The sequence below is a fragment of the Ochotona princeps genome, chromosome 26 (assembly GCF_030435755.1).
Source record: "Ochotona princeps isolate mOchPri1 chromosome 26, mOchPri1.hap1, whole genome shotgun sequence".
Classification (NCBI taxonomy): Eukaryota; Metazoa; Chordata; class Mammalia; order Lagomorpha; family Ochotonidae; genus Ochotona; species Ochotona princeps.
Window position 1 is genome coordinate 23,920,048 of NC_080857.1, and position 20,227 is coordinate 23,940,274.

Here is a 20,227-nt window from a genome sequence, read left to right on the forward strand (position 1 = left end):
GAGCTCTCTCTGTCTCTTTCTAGTAATAATAATAATAATAATAATAATAATAATAATAAAAAACATAAACAAAGGTAGCAGGTATGGGTTACAATCTCTTTCTCCGTCTGCTCTGCCTATAGCCTGAGAAATAGCCGTGACGCTGGATCAGGCCCCTGCACATAGATGGTCTGCCTGAAAATTTTAAGAGGGTATTTCTGGGTGCCAGGGCTATGGCAGAGTGGGTTAAACTGTTGCCTGCAGTGTATCCAATATGAGTGCTAATTGGTCTGCCAGCTCCTCCCCTTCCCATCCGGTTCTGTGCAAATGTGCATGGCAAGGCAGATTAATAATGGCCGAAAGCTCTCTGGGCCTCTGTTATCCAACACAGGAGAGCTGGATGGAGTTCCAGGCTCCTGGTTTTGGGGAAGTGACCCAGTGGATGGAAACTCTCTCCATCGCTCTTGCTGTCTCACTGTAGTTCTGCCTTTCAAACAAAATAAGTAAATAAGATGCCTTTTCTTGTTGATTGAGGTGTCCAGGGCCAGGATCCAGACTTAGTGTGTGGATTTGGGGCTTTCACTCCCACCACAGCAAACAGTTCATGTAGCACTGGGGAGTCATCACAGAGTCGGGGTCCTCTGTTCCATGTTTCCCACATTCCACGTCATGGAATCTCTAGGCTTTCAGAACAGCCCTTCTTTTCACCTCCCAAGAGAAGAATGTAGACTGACCTCATAAGGAACAAGTTCCATTTATCTTGGCAGTGGGAATGGAATTGCCAATTTTGCCCAGGGAGCCCTTTGCCATAGCCCAGTTTGTTAACGTCCATAGGTCTCAGTTGCTTCATCTTGAAGATGGAAATAAAAGTAATAATAAATAAATAAATAAATAAATACCAATGAAGACCTTGGCAGGCCATGCCAAGGAAAGGCCTGCACGCAACACCAGGCTGGCGCACAGTGGGTCTGCAACACCCTTGGCTCACTTGACCTCCAGGGAGCCCAGGCCTTTGTGACCCCCCACAGGGGATGCTGTACTAGCGGTGCCGGCAACTCCCACGAGTCTGGAGCTGCCCCCTCCCCCGGCAGACCTTAAATGCAGCCGGGGTGGCTGGGCCGGGCCGCGCAGAGGAGCGACTGACTGCATCACTGCCACCTGCACCCCAGCCCAGAGCCGGGGCGCGCTTCCAGGCTCTGAGGACAAGGACGAGTCCGCCGGCTGCGTTGGGGCGGCCGGGTAGGCGCAGGCGGCGGGCCCGGCGGACGGGCGGGCGAACAAGGAGTTAAACCCGGCCTGGGGGCAGAGCGCCTGTCAGACGCGAGCATGTGCAGTTTGCACCGCATCCATACTATGGGTGAGTGCCGCCGCCACAGCCGCCGCCGCCGCGGGGGGCTCCGTCGCTCCCAGGCCGCGGCGGCTGCAGCCCCTCGCCCCCCGCGCCAGTACGCGCTGCGGGACTAGGCGCGGTGCCAAGGGCCAGGGCTGCGCGGGGGACGCGCGGCCGCCAAGTCGGCGCGGGGACGGCGCGCGGGGGGGAGGACCCGGAGCACCGGGCGTGGGGGCGGGGAGCAGGCGGCGCAGGAGAGCGCCCCGAGTCCCGGCGCGGGAGGAGGAGGAGGAACGGAGCCTGCCGGGGGGCAGAGTCGGCGCTCCTGGCTGCACCTGCGCCCGGACCGGCGGCCGACCCTACCCTGTCCCTGCCCGCCGCCCCGGCCCCGCACCGGTAGGTGTCCCCGATGCCCGCAGAAAGAGAGAGGCCTTTCCGCCCATCGCCAGGAGAGGTGGCCGCGCGGGGCTGGGCAGCGCGGAGCGCGGCGGGGAACGGACACGAGCGATGGTGGAGGGAGCAGCAATGGGGAAGACGGTGACACCGGGCTGGGGGGGGGGGGGGGACACTGCAGGATTTCGCTTCCTCTTTGCTTTCGGTTTCGAAGCGGCTGCTCCGGCCCGAGAGCAAGCTGCAGGCGATCTGGTACGCCTGGGGCTTGGGTTCCCTGCGGGGGATGGGCGCCCAGGGGGGCGTGTTGGGAAAGGAGGGAGAATGCACCTTGGCAACTTTCCCGGCCTGAAACAAAGGGGTGTTGGGGAGAGGCGAAAGGAAGGGGCCAGCTAGGGATTTGGGGCCGCCCAGGGCTGATACCCCTTCCTCCGGTGAAGAGCGCCCGGCAGGCTTCCTCGGGAGGACGGAGGGGGGCGCCAGCCTAGGTGGAACTGAGGGGCCGGGGCTTGGCGCTGGAACCCCGGGTCCTCTGAGTTTGAAGCTGAGGGCTTTTCTCAAAGGAAGGGGCACCGTGCAAAAGACCCTGCTGCCTTCTCCCGGAGTGCCCGACCTGGAAGGCCTCCGCTCCCTAGGTCCGTGCCGGGTCGGGCTCAGCCCGCTGGCTGCTGGCTCTTCACCTTGCCCTCCCAGGTCTGAGGCCTCGGTGGGAGCTGGAGGGCGTTAGAGCCCCGCTCCTGCCAAGGACAGGGGCTTTGGCGGCTTTCCCAGGTGCCTTTCTTTTCCTTCTCCATCTGTGCCCAGCCTTGTACCTTCCTTCCTTTCTTCCTTTCCTTCTGCAGGGGTTTCCTTGGGGATAGGTGCAGAGCCTGGATAGCTGGCCCTGCTGGTGCTGCATGGTTCTTCCCAGAGGGACAGAGCAGGACCCCAGAAAGCCATCTGGCGGCCTAAACTTGGGGACTCCACTCACCAATTCTGTATTTTCACTACCTTAGTAACCAATGAGCTGTACCTTCTAGCTCACACTTGAGTCATTGGGAAGTACATGTCCGTCTCTCTCTGTCTCTCTCTCTGTCTCTGTCTCTCTGTCTCTCTCTCCCCTACCCTGGGAGAGGAGTCAGGGTAGGGTTCAATGGACACCTCTGGGGCTGATTTAGGGTCTTTCTCTAGAAAACCAAGGGCTAGGTTCTAGGTTGCTGGTCCCTGACCTTGTGTCTGCAGGGAGCAGGTGCCTTCAGTGCCCAGTTGGCTTACATGTGACCACTGGCCCCTATTCTATAGCAGGACGCCCTTCAAAGCTTGGGTTTTTCCTGTTTGGAAACTTGGGTTCATCTGCTTGCCTGTGAGCAGGCTCTGGACTACCAAATCACTCTCCTGTCTGCTCCCATGAATGAACTAAAGAGCCAAGTGGATGGGCCGGGGTGGGCCTTGTAGGCACCTGCTCTAGAAACACAGGAGGGCAAGCAAGTTTGGCAAGAGATGGGCAACTGGAAAGCTGGGGAGGCAGGTGGGAGAGCTGGACCCCGGAGGGAAGTGAATGACAGACAGATGTAAGGCTGACCTTACTCACTTGGATGTGCAGGAGCCAGGCAGGTTTCTGGGCCAGTAAGGGGTAGCAGGTGGCAGTGACATCCCTGAAGCTGAGATATGTGACCTTGGAACTTGCGGCTGAAGTCGGGCCAGGTGCTACACCAGGGTGCACAGTGAACCTCACTTCTACGGAACCCTGGGTTTTTAGTGGGCAGGGTTGACGGCTTCTCAGTCTCCTGTGGGGGAGACTAAACTACAGACGCCCAGGCCCCCAGTCCTGCAGCGATGAGAGAATGGGCATTCCTCGCACTTGCTGGCCCTCCTCGTGTGTTCTGCCAATGCTGGGACAAACCGATCCTCTCCTGATCCTCTCTTTGAAAGTGATGAGGCATGAATTTTTGCATGCATAGAATGATTTAAAGAGCTTCAGGTCTTGGACTGTGAGATATCAAGAGAGTGAGCACTAAGCTGTTTATTTTGCTTGTGTCGGATTTATGGATTGTTTTTAAAGGGAAAGGTGTCATTTTACAAGAAGAGGCTAAATGACAGTGTTTGCGATTGGGGAGGCTTGGGGACGACTTTAAAAGCGTACAAGAGTGTTCCGACGGCGTACAAGAGTGGGCAGCTGTCTGTGATTTTCCGTTTCCCCTCTGCTCTCTGGGACATTGGGGTGCTCCTTCCTGGTGGGAATTTTTCTGACAGGTGGGAGTCCAGTCAGGGCATCAGGGACAGTCCCCCTCCAAGCCCTGACCAGGGTCTGCGGGGGTGCTGGGGGATTCTGACACCCTAATGAGAAAGTGGAGGAAGGGCTGTAATGTGAAGTGGTGGAGTCTGATCTGCAGCCCTATCAGATCTGGCGAGAGGGAAGGCTGGCTCTCCCACTGCCAGCTGCCAGCACATTTCTATCGCTTGACTCCCCTGCCCGCAAGGCACACACAAGGTGGCTTGTGTTTTATTAGTAGTACTGTTATTCCATCTCAGGAATATTGCTGCTACAGCAAAGCCTCCGTTCCCTTGGTGCCAGGACCTGTGTGTTGGATGGATTCGGATGTTCCAGGCAGGAAGAAATTCAGCCTCCAGCCGGACTCCCTGTCCCTCAAGCTTCTCAGGAAACAGAGGCTTTGCATCTAAAAAGGAAGTGAAAGCTGATTTTGGAAGAAAGTGTGTGCTTGCTCATGTTCTCCCACTTTTTTTTGGTTAGTGTTTACTTGTTTATTTTCATCTACTTGAAAGATAGAGGCAGAAAGAGAGAGAGAGAGGAGCCTGGAGCTCCACTTGCATCTCTGTCTTGGTTGGCAATGGGCCCCAGCACCTGCTGCCTCCCAGGATGCTTTAACAGGAAGCGGAATAAGAAGCAGAATAGCTGCACCTGGTGCATGCAACTCCTGGCCCTGGTTATGTTCCTTCTCGGGAAACTGAGTCACGTTGAGAGTTACACGCTAACTGTGGTGTGTGTGAATGCTTGTGTTCAGAAAGTTTTCCCTTCTTGGGATTTAAGAGTGCTGAGAATCACCTAGCCTAGTTAGATTTGTCCGCTGTGAGGCTCTGAGCTGTGGGGTACTCCATGCTGTTGGGATGGAGGGTGAAGAAAGGGGTTTGTGGCCCTGCACACACATCCACAGATGGAAGCTGAATCTGAGAAAGTCATGCAGCGTGGTGGTTTTTGGATGAGAAGGAAGTCCCTGCCCCCTCCCGTGTTCCCTGCACCAAGTTGCCAACACGGCCACCTGCTGTCCTTCACTCTAGTGCTGAACTCTGCATTCATTGTAAATCAATTCTGCTGTGTGTATGTTGGTGGGATTGAGGCCACAGGGAGATGGTGGCCCTTGCTCCTTCAAAGGACAGTTCTGAAAGGCAACTTCCCGTCCTCCTCTGATATTGGGGTTCCTGCTCTGGGGTTGGCTACAGTCCATTCTGGCAACTTGAAGAATGTCCTGGCATTTCCAGTTCCTATTTCTGAGCACCCAGATCTCTGTAGTCCTTATCTCTTGCTAGCTCCTGGGGTGATTGGTAGCCTTGTGGAGGTGGGGGGAGGGGGATACTCTCTTAGTCTCCTTGCAGCTGGTGTTGCTGAAGGGGCAGAAGCCTTGAAATAAAGGGCAGTGTCTGCCTAGGCAGGGCATGTGGCTTTGGAGTTCTGTTTCCATCCTGCTGCTGCCTGCTGGGCAAGCTTGACAGGAGGACGCCTCACCTATCCAGTTTATGGACTGACACTGAGTGGGGAAGAGAACTCGGTCAGAAAGAGGGCTTTCTGCCACTCTTCTCTTTTCCAGAGCCCACTTCCCTATCTGCTGTCACAGCTCTGCTTGGACGGTGAATGTCTTCTAGCCAGTTCCTGCATTCACTGCTTTGGTTTTCAAGAGGCACTCCTGTGAGCTTCTGGAATGTGCCACTTCTATCTCTGACTTTTAGTGGGAGCCTTACCACCAGCCTTGAGAAGTTAGGGGTGTCAGCCAAGGAAGAGACTGAGGGTCACAAAGACAGAATTCTTTTCTGGATTTTCTGAGGGGCGATTCATGCTGCCAGAGGAAATGTGCTTCCTGGGGCCTTGGTCTCGATGCTTCCGATGTTGGTGGAGGGGCAGGCCCAGGAGGTAGCCAGGAGCCCACCTGGGAGACAGTAACTGCAGTTCTTTGGAGCATTGTCAGGGAACCTGTTTTTAACCCACTGGAGGACTCCGTTGTTTAAAACTTTTTTTTTTTTAATTTATTTGGAAAGGTAGAGTGACAGGGAGAAGGAAAGACATGTACACACACACACGCACAGTCTTCTATCTGCTGGTTCACTCTCCAGATAGCCACAATGGCTGGGGCTGGACCAACCAGAAGCCAGGAGCCTAGAACTCCATCTGGTTCCCCCACATGGGTGGCAGGGGCCCAAGCACTTGGACTACCATTGCTTTCCCAGGTGCACCTGCAGAGAGCTGGAAGCAGAACAGCCAGGACTGGAACTAAACTGCTATGGGATGCTGGCCCCTCCCTGTCTCCTTTTTCATGCTGTCCTTGAAGACACTGTATTTGATTGGCTGGTTCTTGGGAGCAACTTCTGGTTTGTTCCCAATCAGTAAGTCTTCCTCAAGTCAGGAATAAAGCATTCAAGGACACTGATTTTACCCCCATCTACCTTTTCAAGATAAATATGGTTGGAGATTTTTGTGTTATTCAAGGGTCCTTGGGCCTGGTGCAGCCTAGCGGCTTAAGTCCTCGCCTTGCATGTGCCAGGATCCCACATGGGCACCTGATCTAATCCCAGCAGCCCGTCCAACTCCCTGCTTGTGGCCTGGGAATGCAGTCAAGGATAGCCCAAAGCCTTGGGACCCTGCATCCGTGTGGAAGACCTGGAAGAAGCTCCTGGCTTCAGATTAGCTCAGCTCTGGCCATTGTGGCCACTTGGGGAGTGAATCATCGGATGAAAGATCTTCATCTCTGTCTCTCTTCCTCTCTCTATATCTGACTTTCCAATAAAAATGAAATAAATCTTAAAAAAAATACACAAGGGTCCTTCACAAAGTTCATTCAAAATGGAAATAAAAATTAAGATGTTTTGGTGGTGAAAAGCTTTTGACATCTATACATAGTTTCTTCATAATGTGCATTTCCATGAACTTCTTTAAGATCCCTTGTCTTGTTGTTGACCTAAGTAGTGACACAACCTCCGGACACTAACCTATAGAACCTTCAGGCTCTCATAGACATGTAGTTTCTAGTGTGTGGCGAGCACGTCTGACATCACCAGCTGTGGTACTTGGATGTGGTCAGACACCCAGAATCTGAGGTCTTTGAGCAATGACATTGTGTGTGTGGGAACATAATGGTTGGCAAAAATTTGGGGGCTCAGGAAATCTGGGGTCTCCCCTGCCTTATTTCCTGGTGTGACCTTGGCCAGCCCATTTCAAGCTGACCTCAGTGAAGAATGGCAGCCACCCATTGCTTCCATGTGCCAGCCAGCCATTGGGCTGAGCACTTCACACATGATCTCTTATTCTCACCCCAATGAGATGACTCTTGTTGGTTTTCTTGATTCTACAGCTGGAACATGAGGCTCCACAAGATGAAGGGATTGCGTGTATCACCCTACTTGTGAGCGCCTAAACTGGAATTTGAGCTGAGATGTAGCTAAGTCTGTTGTGCTTTACAGCCTTGGATTGGGTGATGGAACCGATGTGAATGTGGAGGGAGTGTTCACATACAAAGAAGCTTTAGAAGTTTGTGGACCAAGTGGTACCATGGGTTAACTCCTGCGTGGAATGCTCACATTGTCTGGACAGAGTCTCATCTCTGTTTCCCACCCAGCGTCTTGCAAATGTGTGCCTGCAAGGCAACAAGTGGTGGCTCAACTACCTAGGCCCACTTGTGAGCCTGGCTTCAGGCTGGCCCAGGCCCAGCTGTTGCAGTCATTTGGGGAGTGAACCAACAACTCAAGATCTCTCTCTCTTTCAAAACAAAACAAAACAAAACATAATAACAAACAAGCAAACAAAAACACTTATGGGTAAATGGAACGTTGAAGTCTACATTTTGAAGCATGTTTTTTCCTATAATACGTATTTTCCAGAAAGTTCTTGAAAGTCTCTTGGGAGTATAGAAGGAGAATTGATGTGGACTAGATACTGCTCGTAAAGGAAATGAAATACATATTCGGTTTTTTTCCTTCTTTCCTTCCTTTCTCTCTTTCTTTAATTTCAATGTTATTTGCAAGGTAGAGAGACACAGAGAAAGAGTGCCAGGCCCCTGTGCTAGTCATTTCTGTAGCAATAACCATTCTGTGGAGGGTACAAAGGATGGTTTGAGTTGGTACGGGGCAGATGTTTTATTTTAATAACTGTTATGCTAATGCTTTTTATGAAACATGACTCATTGGGATGTGCTCATAAAACAATTTAGCTTCCCACTGTCCCTTTGTGTTTATTCAGTTGGATTAGTCCTTCCCTTGCTCTGGGATAAAAACTCTGTCAGGTGCTGTAACTTTTCTGATCAGTCACAGGCATTAGAAAGTCCCACGACTACTTTAAGAATGCAAGCCCAGTCTCCTTTTGGGGCTTACAACAGCAATGGCTTGGTCCCTGGGCTGGGAGGGTCAGCCAAAGACCCTGGAGCCAGCACTGCTATCGGGCAGCCTGCAAGCTTCGTGCGCCTGGCAGGCACTTGCTGCCAGCCTCTTGGGATGGTGCACCTGCAGTTCTCAGAGAACCCCCAATGCTTGGAAAACAGTAAATCAGCCTTTAATCTAGATCTTTGCTTCCGTCTCAGCAAGCCTCTTCCAGCTGAGGTTCTTCAGTCTGTGCAAGTGACCATGCCTGACAGGATGCACTCTCACCTCGTGCCAGTCCTCTTGTGCCAGTGGCTCACATCAGCCTCAACAGACAACCACATTTCCTTTGGTGCAGTGGCCCTGGGCATGCAGGCTGACCCCCCACTCAGCCTGCTCCGTGACTCCTCTAACAGCAGGTGGCCAGCCTGGGTCTCACCTCTTGGGTGGCTTTGGAGGTGGTTGGACACTTGTTCGCTCTGTTTCCTGCCGCACAGAATGGACATCAAGCTTTCATAAGGAGTCCTATTGAAGCCCACCCACCTGCTTGCCCTGAAGACAAGCATCCCAGGATAGAGCAGGTTCACAGCCTCAGGCATCCCGGATGCCCTCACGGTGATGCACCAGTGAGGAGTGGGGAGAAGGGACATTCTGACCCTTCATTGGTTTGGTGAGAGGGAGGCGTTTTCAGAGCTCTTTTGCAAATGTGCATCCTTGCTGTGTGTCACTCTTGGGAGCGCTGTACCTGTTGCATGTCAGTGCCTTAGACTTTTTCATTTAGCAGCTTTGTAATGTTATATCCTCAAAACCATAGTTATCACAAGAAAGCCCAGAATTTCCTGAATAATATTGTTTAGGATGAGGCTATAGTATATATTTCACTAATAGCAGCTCACTTAAGGAACATTTGGAGTGGGCATTTGGTGCAGTGTTTCAGATATCAGAGTGCCTGGTTTGAGTCCTGGCTTTGTTTCCTCGTCTGGCCTCCTGCAGATGCACAAATGGCATGAATTATTTGGGTTCTTGCCACCCACATGGTAGACCCTGATTGAGTTCCTGGCTCCTGGCTTCAGCTATTATAGGCATTTGAGGAATAAACCATTGGATAGAAGGTCTCTCTACCTCTTTCTCTCTCTGCCTTTCAAATAATTACAGGCCAATAAAAATGAAAATAAATAAAATAAAAATGTTATTAACAGCAACTGACCTTTATTGAGGACTTGTAATGCCAGGTGGTGATTTTAGCATGATTGAAATGCTCTCTCGCTTCCTCCTCCTGGGGAAAGGAGTTGTGCTATCTCTGTTTGATTAATGAGTAAACTGAGGCAAAGAGAGGTTAATTCACTTGTGCAGGGTCACCTGGCTGGTATCAAAGCAGGGATTCAAAAAGCTGGAATGTGGCGCAAGGAGGTTCTCTGTGACACTCTGCTGCTTCCCCCAGGGCTGCTGAGCAGCTGAGTGCCCTGGTGCAGGTGGCACATGAATGATGGGACCCAACAAGGAGCTCCCCTGCAGGTTCTCCCCTGTCACGCACAGCCTTTTCTTTAGCTGCTTTTCCTGATTAATCCCCCTCCTCCCAGCCCCCAGCTCCTCTCTGCCCTTTACCAGAACACAAACCGTCTGCCTGGCTATGTTGCCACGCACAAGTCCACCCTGCCTCACCTTGTCGCACTCCACTCCTACCAGAGGCTCCTCACCTGCTTCCAAGCTGCCCCTTTTTCTTTTCTAAATTTAATTTTTAATATTGGTTACATAGTTGAGAGGAATGCATGCCCATGTGGGCCTCTGATTAAGGTGGGAAGAGTCAGGTATGGAGGAACGGGGTGGAACACACATTTCTGGCTTTTTTTTTTCCTCCCCTGTGTCCACAGGGGAGGAATGAGAGAGGGCTGCTCCCAGCAGCACCTGGGAATGGGGTATGAACCTTTGATGACGCCCCAGAAACCCCATGTGGGGCAGAGTGTTCCAAGGGAGTTACTTGAGTGATCTTGATAGCCCTGGGATGTTTTGAGTTTCATTGTTCCAGGGTTGAGAAAATCTTTTCAAGGTCTACTGGTTGACAAGGTCCACCTTAGTACATCCACAGATCTGGGAACATGCTGCAAAGTTTGGCCAGAGTTGTGCAATCTCTTCTGCTTTCCATCCTCTGACAAGGCAATCGACATCCCCTGCTGGCTGTCCTGTCCCCCCGTGTGCATCTGGACATGCTGTCCACTGCACAGGCATCCTGATACATACATTCCAAGTTCGGACCACACATCCTGTGATTTTCTCTATGCTGTCCTTTTCTAAAATCAGAAGTGTTTGAGCAGACTCGGTTCTGTGGGGATCTTTTATTTGCTCTGGTCATTGCATCACTAAGTGGCAGTTCATAACTATGCCTTAAGCCAAGGACAGTGGATGTTAGGGAGGACAGACCCTGGTCACTCCATGCCATCCACTTCCTGTTGTTAAGGCTGCAAGGCCCCTGACCTCTCAGAACCTTGTCTTCGTCATCCTTAAATTGTGCATGGCTCTGTGAACAGGATTGTGTAATTGTATGTTTCTGAATTGTCCCCACCAGCTCTGCAGCCCATGAGATCTGGAACTTTCTCTTGTTTATGTTATTATACGCCAGGACAGTTTGTGCCAGGTTTTATGCACAGAAAGAACTTCACAACAGGAGGCGGTAGGCTGGTGGGACGTACTCATGAAGTCAGCTCTGGACTTGACCAGCTTCTGGAGATGGCATCTGATGGATGAGCAGCCAGGGCTTTGCTGTTCTCTTTTTGGCATTAGTTTACAACAAATGTTTGTGGTCAAGGCTACTGTGAAACCTTGCTGTAATACTTTGAAGGGCCACAGACCTTTATCTGCATTTGCACTACTGGAAGCATCTTAACACCAAAGAATGCTTTTTTTGAACTGGAGTGATAACAGTAGGGTCAGGACCTCAGAAAAATAATAAGGGAATGAAAATGCTAATTATTCTGAATGTCCATGTCAATGTAGGCATCACCCTGTATCCTATATGTATGTACAGTTACTACATGTGAATCAGAAGTTAAGATTAGAATGAAACAAACAGTAAATCTGATGGGATGAGCATGATAATAGAGTCATTCCAGGGAGTGTGAATGTGCCCAGCCAGACCCCGCTATGAGGACTGCACAGTTTACAGCATGTGTACTATAGTGCCTTTGAAAAAAAATCAGAAAAAAATGTTCCTTGTTCCAAGGTTTTCAGATGAGGGACTGTGACGCTGTGTGACATTTCTCAGCCCTGGGCTGAGACTGTTCTTTGGTCTTCTGGAACATGCCAGACCTTCACAAGGTCCCTGGCTCTTTGGCCTCTCCTCAGGTGCCTGTATTCCCTCATCCTGGTCCCAGCCTGTGAGTCACTCCCTAAATGACTCGTAAGTCAAGAAGCCTTCTCCTATCCCCATGGCCGTGGCTCTGAGATGGGCCAAGGCATCTTCAGGGTGAGCTGCCTGGTGCAGGGAGGCATTTTTGGCTTAATATGGAGGAGTTTCTGTTATCTCCTCAGCTGAATTAGGTTATGCAGAGCAGCTTAGTCTGGTTCCCGGAGGCATTTTCTCTATCTGGTTCTTTGGTTTTGTTTTTGGTTTTGGTTAGGGCATTTCAAAAAGTACATGGAATAGAATAGCATTTTAAAATATGAGTTTGTTTTCATGCAAAAAAATATAATTCACACAGTTTTTTTTCATAATGCATACTTTTTTAGGAATTTCTTCTTTTACTGATTTCAGAGCCAGATAGCCAGATAGGAACCATCTGATGGTTTCCTCTTCAAATGTCTGCCATAGCTAGGACTCGGCCAGACAAAAGCTGAGGTCTGAGAACTCAATCCAGGTTTCCCATGTGGGTGGCAAGGATTCAAGTCCTTGAGCCATCCCCTCTGCCTCCCAGAGTGTATACTGGGGAATGGAGCTGGGAATCAAACTCACCTACTCCAATATGGGTCTCAAGTGTTCCAATGGGCAGCTTAACTGCTCGCTAGATCATGTCCCCATTTCCCGTAAGACACATTTTCCACATATTATTAAAAAAAATTTGAAATAAGCTTATACTTTTAATTCTATTTTTTCTAGACACTATTTATTATATCCTCATATTTTCTTCAGTGTGCTTGTTAATCCTTGCAGCTGTTTCCATCTGGTGCATTTAACTTTGCAGAGGGGTTAGGCATTGTGGCAGAGTGGGTAAGCGGCTGCTTGGGACACTCACATGCCAAATCGGAATGCAGTTGGAATCCTGGCGATGCCACTTCCACTTCCTGCTACTGCATCCTGGCAGGCAGCAGGTGATGGCACAGCTGCCTGGGCCTCTGGCCTCTTACTTAGGAGACCCAGTTGGAGTTCCACGCTCTTGGCTTTGCTTTGAAGGCATGTAAGGAGTGAACCTGCAGATAAAACATTCTTTCTCTGCCTTTAGAGCTGATGAAAATCAATGAATCAACCTTTAAAAGTTACAAGGCTGTAGAAACACTTATGGAAAGCATACCAACAACACAGAAATACACCCTTAAGAGTCTAAAGGGCTCCCTTGAGCCTTACTCGCTTTTTCCAAGGAGGAAAGCGAGAGTAGCAGTGGCTGAGTTTTGGGTGTCAGGCTCTGGGAGAGAACCCTGTTTCTGACCTTCCAGGAAGAGGCGGGAGCCCACTACCACTCTTTCTTACCAGCCCCCAAGTGTCCTCGGACAGCATGTGAATCCATTGTCCCCTCTGGACTGAAAGGTATGTCTTTTTTCTTTAACTTTCATCCCCATTTAGCAGTGATGGCCTCCCTGTGGGAGCTTAGGACACTGTCCCCCTCACCCCCCCCCCCCGCAGCGTTAAATAACCAGCCTGGCTCTGGGTGTGTACTGTGTTTCCGGCCCTGCCGTTTTAACCTGTTGGAGATCCTCTGGGATCTTGGTGTCCTATCTGATTGCTCTGACTGCCTTCCCCCTGTGTCCCGTCAAGCATCCTCTTAGATGCTGTTTAACTGCCTTCTTCTGCATTAAGGACAATGCTCCCCACACCACGCCTCACACCTGTTCCGTGGCCTTCTCTAAGCACATCTCTGCCAGCAGACACTGAACTCTTGAGCAGTTTCCTGGCCTCTATTGACTTGCAAGTTTATCCTTATTGTTCTTATTCTGGATGACTTCGGAGATCCCAACTGATCAGGGCAATGACGTTGCCCAAAAAAGTGCCCCATGGAATACTATTCTTAAATCCTGAAGGTGGACCACATAGTCTGTGGTTGCATCATTGAAGAGTTTCATGTCAATATCAAGGGAAGAACAGTGGGCTTCCTTCTGCATAACTGATCTCTTTAAGCCACCCAAAGTCTGCTCACCCCTGTACCCCCTTTGGCACTACCATTTCCTTTGCCTCTGGGGGCACATTCTCTGGAATGGTGACTCCACTTTCATTGGCCACATTTTTGCAATGATTGAAAATCTGAATAAAATTCCTAGAAAATACAACTCTAGAAAATTCTAGAAGTTTTAGAAAATCCTCTATATAATATTATAAAACAATATAATCTTAAAAAGAAATAGTAAAAATACATCATATACTCTTTATTCTTTCCTTTTTATTTTATTTTTTAAAAGATTTATTAATTTTTATTACAAAGTCAGATATATAGAGAGGAGGAGAGACAGAGAGGAAGATCTTCCGTCCAATGATTCATTCCCCAAGTGACCGCAACAGCCAGTGCTGTGCCGATCCGAAGCTGGGATCCAGGAACCTCTTCCGGGTCTCCCACACAGGTGCAGGGTCCCAAGGCTTTGGGCTGTCCTGCTTTCCCAGGCCACAAGCAGGGAGCTGGATGGGAAGTGAGGCTGCCAGGATTAGAACCAGTGCCCATATGGGATCCCGGCGCATTCAAGGTGAGGACTTTAGCCGCTAGGCCACGACACCACCGGGCCCTTATTCTTTCCTTTAAAAAAAAAAAGACTTATTTACCTATTTGAAAGGCAAAGTTACAGAGAGAGAGTAGGGGAGACAGAGAGAGTTCTTCCATCCATTGGTTCACTCTGCAAATGGCTGAATGGCTAAGGCTGGACCACACCAAATCCAAGAGCCAGGAACTCCCATCTGGGTCTCCCACGTGAGTAACAGGAACTCCAGCACTGAGGGTCATTTTTGGCAGTCTTCCTGGGTACGTTACCAGGGATCACAAGTGGAGCAGTGGGGACATGAACCTGCACCCGTATGGAATGGAGGAAGCAGCTTTACCTGCTACACCTCACCAGCTGTCCAGCACCGCACATTCTGAGGTAGTTGCTTGTTTATGGCCACACAGAAGCAGAAGTGTGCAGTCAGACATTTGACTACAGCCACACAGAGGCTGTCACAGACAGCTGCAAGCTCAAATACCCAGAGAGGTTCTGCTAGTGTTGATAGGATTTTCCAAAATCCTACACCATTCTTGGTAAAGTATCAAAGAACATGAAGTACAGTGTTCCCTCAGTTTACATGGTAACGGTGTTCCAGGAAAATCCAGCCAATGTTAAAATAATGCAAAAGTCCCCTGGGATTACTTCAGAGAGGAAGTTAAGTTTTAGGCATATAGAGTTATGGATTATAGAGTTATGGATGAGCATTCCAAAATCATGTGAGAAAATTCTTTTTGGCATATGTGGGAAAATTGGTCCTCCCACAGTCTGTTTCACAGCCCCTCAGCTTCAGCCACCCCACATTGCCCTGACTCTCACCAGTGTGCTCTTCCCCAGCAGTGTTCCACCCGCCAGGACCCCAAGCTCACTTCCTGCCTGGAACTGTCTTGCCCAGGTCCTGCAGGTATTGCAGAATTCGAGCATCAAGATGCACCTTGTGGTGGGCCCCCCACTTGTGCCTCTTGCGGTATCTTCTCCCAGGGAATGACACTGCATTGCCCAAGCCTAAACTGAGGTGTCGCCCTTCTGTGTTCCTTCTGCTCACCATGTCTTCACATCTCATCTCTGTGATTCTTCATAGTCTCCATTTGGGCTGACTTGACAACCATCAGTGTTCAGGATTGTGACCTGTAATGTACCATTTGGGTTGTGTTAAGACCATTAGAATTCCTCGGCACTGACAGCATTAAGTGAGTAATGAAAAATCAGTTAAACATTCCTGGATTCATTGCAACATTATTCACAGTAGCCAAAGGATGGGCTCAATATAAGTGTCCATAAATGGATCACTGTTAATAAAAAAGTGTGATATATGAGGGTAAACACAATGGAATGCCATTCAGCTACAAAAAAAGGGGGCAGGAAATCTTTGCCACTCTGACATGGATGAACCTGTAAGTGAACCAAGCATAAGCAAACAAATTCCACATAATCTCACCCAGGCGAAGCTAAGTCATAGACTCAATGACTCACATGACTCTGTCATATGACTCATTTGTCATTCAAAAAGAATCTGAGAAATTGATCTTACAGAGCTAGAGTGGGATTCTGGAGCAAGGGGGTGTTTTGGGGCATGTTGGCGAAAAGATGGAGCATTTAATGTAGGTAGAAGCAAGTTCAAGGGCCCAGCACGATGACTCCACGGTTAAATACTTACTTTGCAAGTGCTAGGATTCCATAGGGGCACTGGTTTGTGTCCCAGCTGCTCCACTTCCCACTCAGCTCCCTGCTTGTGACCTGGGAAAGCAGTAGAGGATGACCCAGAGCCTGGAACCCTGCACCCACATGGGAGACCCATAGGAAGCTCCTGGCTCCAGGCTTCAGACTGGCTTAGCTCTGCATCAGCTCAGTTCCAGATTGGCTCAGCTCCAGCCGTTGTGGCCGTTTGGGGAGTGAACCAGTGGATGGAAGTTCTTTCTCTCCACCTCTCCTTCTCTCTTTAAATCATGTATCTTTCCAATAAAAATAAATAAATCTTTAAAAAAAAAATAAAGTAAGTTCAAGAGCTACATGAAATAACTTGATCACAACTGTTAATGATAAAATATTATATTCTGAAAAATTGTGAAGAAACTGGACATTAAGTGTTTTTACAACAAAAATCACAATGTGAGGCAATGCTTATCTTAAATACCTGGATCTAGTCATTCCACAAGGTATGTATGTGTGTGTATTTCAGAAAACCATGTTATTTTGAAATTAAATAAAAGGGTTTTTCAAAATATTTATGGCAAATGTATGATAAAAAGCTATGTGTAGACAATATGTTTTTGCATCACAGCAAACCTATCTTTTTAAAAATATATATATCTTATTTATTTGTTTGTTTGAAAAGTAGAGTTACAGAGAGAGTGGCATAAGGAGAGAAGGAGAGCAAGACATAGGTGTCACATCAGCTAGTTTATTCCTCCCCCTATAGGGGGTAGGGCTGGGCCAGGCCAAAGCCAGGAGACAGGAGCCTCATCAGGATCTCCCATCGGTGGCAAGGATCTAAACACTTCAACCATCTTCCACTGCTTTCCAGGCACATGGACAGGGAGCTAGACTAGAAGTAGAGCAACCAGGGTTCCAGTGCTCACATGGGATGCCAGCATTGTAGGCCCCAAAATAAATTTATCTTTTAATTCTAGTTTCTCACAGAGTTTTGGAAATACCCGTGTACATATGATTTTCCATCAGGTACATTTAAAAAATTGGTACAAAAGACCAAAAATTAATGAAATTTGTTTTTATTTGAAAGGCTGAGTGGCAGAAAGGTCTTCCGTCCATTGATCCACTCACCGAATCCCATAACAGAGCTGATCTGAAGCCAGGAAACAGGAATTTCTTCTGGGTCTTCTCACAGGTACAAGTACTTGAGCTATCCTCCAGTGCTTTCCCAGGGCATAAGCAGGGAGCTGGATGGAAGTGAAGTAGCCAGGACATGAACTGTCACCTGTATGGGATGCCAGTGCTGCAGGCAGAAACCCAACTCACTGTGCCACGGCATCAACCCCACTTACTGCAATTTTATTATTAAGTTTATAAAAGAGCAGAGAGGCAGAGAGATACAAAGAGAGCCTCCATACACTGGTTCACTGCCCAAATGCCTGCAATGGCCAGGGCTGGACCAGGCTGAAGCCAGTAGCCAGCAGCCAGGAGCACAATCCAAATCTCCCAGGTGGCAGAGATCCAATTAGCTTTTTTTTTTTTTTTTTTGAAGTTTTTATTTACTCGAAAGAGTATGAGATACAGAAACAAAGATCTTCCCTCCTGTCTCCCTCCTCAGATAAACCCAACTGCTCGGCTGAGCCAGGATAGAATCAGAATCCAGGAACTCCATCAGGATCTCCTACATGCCTGCAGGGACCTACATCCCTGGGCCGTGAGTGTGCATTGGCAGGAAGCTGGAGTCAGGAGCAGAGCTGGGACTGAGACATGGGCGTTCTGGTTTGGAGTGAGGGTTCTTAACCATGTCTTAACAACAAGGCCACACCCCTCTGCCTTATAGGACTTATCCCTATGAACCTGGGGATGGGAGCTATGTCTGTGTCCAGGTTTATTTTAGAACTTGGTGGTCATGGCCGTGAGGTGTTACAAGTTCTGAGATTGTGCAGAGGATCTCACAAGGTGTGAACGTGACCTCAAGGCCAAAGCCAGCCATTGTAAATAGGACTAATGACAAATTCATTTTTGTAAAATGAAACACTATGTAAAACCCAGAAGACTGAACTTTAGCCTGCTTTGTTAGTAATATTCAGGGCTGATAAACAGAAGTGTGAAGACATCTCCAGAACAGATTAGCTACATAGAGGAACAGACCCAGGAAGTTTAGCCCTGTGTCCCAGCATTAGGAGGGAGGCCTCCTGGAAGACAGCTGACTGGAAAGAGGAAGGGGCTAGCTGGTGGGGAGAGCAAGCTGTTTCTGTGAGGGACACATTAGCAGACAGAGATCCCAGACCGGGGTTGTTCTCCCTGGATTCACCCTCCATCACTGTGGCACCCCCAGCCCAGCCCTTGTCCTAGGAGAAGGGTCGCCTTTGCTATTGTTTTTTCCTTGGAACTTTTTGTTTGCAAGCAACTTCCTATGTTCAGAAAACACGACACGCCCTCTGCATCCAGATTCGCTTGGTTTTAACATTGTGCCCCATTGGCTTTGTCTTTGGTGATCTCTCTGCTCTTCTTTCTGAATTGTTTTTCTGAGCCATGGAAGAGCAAGTGGCTGTCTCGATCTGCTCTCTGTTGCTGGTAATGCAATACCACAGACTGGGGATGTTTCAAAGAAAGGGATATTTGGGCTCATGGTTCTTACCCAGGGTTGAGGGGTTGTTTCTGGTGGTGACTTTTCACAGGCAGTCCCAGGATGGCCCAGAGGTGTCACATAGCAAAAGATGAGTGCTTTGTTTTTTTGGTAGCTGACTCATTCTCAACATAACCCTTAATCTGTTAACCCCTGCATCGTATAAAGAGATTAATCTATTCCTGAGGGCATAGTCCTCCATCACCTCTTAAAGGTCTCACCTGGTCCCACCTCTGAGTATCTTGCAAGAGGGATTACATTTCAACAGTTTTCTGTAGGGGACAAATCCTGTTTCAATCCTAACAGTTGCCTACGGCATGGCCCTTTAGCTCTGCATATTTCCGTGTGGATTTCACAAGGATAATGATATTCTTTGACATAACCTTGAGTGAAGTGAACATTGATACAATATGTTATCTAATCTGCTGGTTGTTTTCCAGTTTTGGCCGTCGAGCCAATATCCTTTGGAGCATTTCTCCTCTCTAGTACAAAGGGTTACACAATGCATTTGGTTGTCATGGTTGCCTTTAGTTCCTCAACCATTCTTTTTCTTGTGTGTGTGACGTTGACTTATTTAACAAATAGTCTCTGCTTAAATCCCCCTCCTTTTTTTTTTTCTCCAAATAGAATGTTCCTCCTCCTGGACTTGTCTGATGTTGCCTCATGTTTAGGTTTCATTCCTGGCTGGTGTGCTCATGAATGATGCTGTGATTTTTTTTTAGGACATCACATCCTGTGGCACTAGGTGTCTGTCCATCTGCCCCTTGGACATGATGTTAAGTTTGATCACTGGTCCAATTTCTGCTCTGGGCATTTACCATTGGCCCCTTGCTACTAAAGCAATCTAAGAACGGCACCGTAAAACTATCAAAACAACTTCCTTCCTCTTCATCAATATTTTGCTTCTGGATTTACCAGCCATTCACCTTAGGTTTACAGGTTTTCTTGGATCCCAGCCAAACAAGTGGCCGTAGCCCAGCTCAGAGGTCATCACCCATGTGGGAGGGCCTGGCTTGCATTAGGCTCAACCCTGTTGAATCACATCTCCTGGTTTGTTTTTCTCTTCCTACTTCTAAGAGCAACAAAAGCACCCTCGTCACTTGCTCAGCTGGCCAATGAGGATGTTATTGTGAAACACCGGAGTATAAAAAGACGTCTCAGGCTCTCTCTTTGTGAGCAGCCTTCGATAGAGCTGGGGAGACAAGAGTTGGCCGTGTAAGTTGTCAGGACTGTGCTCCATGGACCAGCTTGGCCAGGGCTGCCACACAGCCCTAGAAAGGTGGATGTGTTCAGGAGTTTAGAGGAGGAGGGATGATGGTGCTGGGTTGAGTGGAATACAAGGAGCCTTCCATTGAATGGGCATTGAAGGACAGGAAAATGTGGGTAAACAGAAAAAACAGAGTAAGGCATCCTGATGGGGTGGGAGGTGAACCTTGTGAGCAGAGAGAGCCTGAGACAGAAGTACAGGCAGATGTGATGTGAGTGGGGCAACAAATTTCAGAGTGACTGGACAGGTCCAAGGGTTGGTTCAGGGAACAGGATCTAACTCCTTTGGCTTGGCAAGTGGTTGTTCAGCAAGATTTATTTTAGATCTATTTGAAAGGCAGAGCAACAGGGAGGGAGTCAGAAGGAGAGAGAAAACTTTTGTTTGCTGGTTTAATTCCCAAGTGGCTGCAAGGGCCAGGGGAGAAAGAGAAACTGGGAACTCCATCCAGGACTTCCACATGGGTGGCAGGGGCCCAAGCACTTGGATCATTCATTGCCATCCAAGACCGTTGAGGTTTTGTGGATACCTCTTTTTG

At 48.9% G+C, this 20,227-nt stretch overlaps 1 protein-coding gene across 9 annotated transcripts in view; it reads left to right on the top strand.

The window, feature by feature from the left end:
• The first annotated feature begins 1,093 nt into the window (after positions 1-1,093).
• The window catches only part of TMEM229B (transmembrane protein 229B), a 47,845-nt gene continuing 28,711 nt past the window's right edge, over positions 1,094-20,227 (top strand). For 8 of the 9 annotated variants that reach the window (XM_058655431.1, XM_058655429.1, XM_058655421.1 and 5 more), the window contains exon 1: positions 1,343-1,705. The gene's annotated coding sequence lies outside the window, so the exon portion shown is untranslated. The other variant, XM_058655422.1, reaches the window with a different exon arrangement.